The sequence below is a fragment of the Brassica oleracea genome, chromosome C4 (assembly GCF_000695525.1).
Source record: "Brassica oleracea var. oleracea cultivar TO1000 chromosome C4, BOL, whole genome shotgun sequence".
NCBI lineage: Eukaryota > Viridiplantae > Streptophyta > Magnoliopsida > Brassicales > Brassicaceae > Brassica > Brassica oleracea.
In genome coordinates this window covers 46,121,296-46,121,747 of record NC_027751.1, presented here as the reverse complement: position 1 = coordinate 46,121,747, position 452 = coordinate 46,121,296, and positions in this window count along the sequence as shown.

Sequence of the window (452 nt, the reverse complement as noted above, 5' to 3'; positions counted from 1 at the left end):
AAATCAATGATTCTATTGATCTATAATCTCTTGATAAATATAAAGATATATTGATTAACTTCAAATATTTCATATATCCCATAAACATATTTCGATCGAATATAATTTTGATATCATCAATCCTTCAGGGATTCTATCTTTTAGGGATTCTATCTCTTCGGGACTATCAGTTTCCAGTGGGTTGTATAATTCAAGTTCTTCCTTTATTGTCAGACTAATAAGGAACATAAAAGTAGTTGCACCTACCACATAAGACTATGTCTCTTCACAACCAATTCCATATTGATCTTTCTTTGGTGCAATGACTCATTTCTATCCCACTTGTTTTACACCTTCTAGTGTATGGACTACTGGTAAAAAAACCTCACTCTTCACAAGAGTTTTTATCTTTGTCTATTGCTTCTTTTTGATTTGGCCAATCATCTCTTTGTGTACACTTTTCAATAGACTTT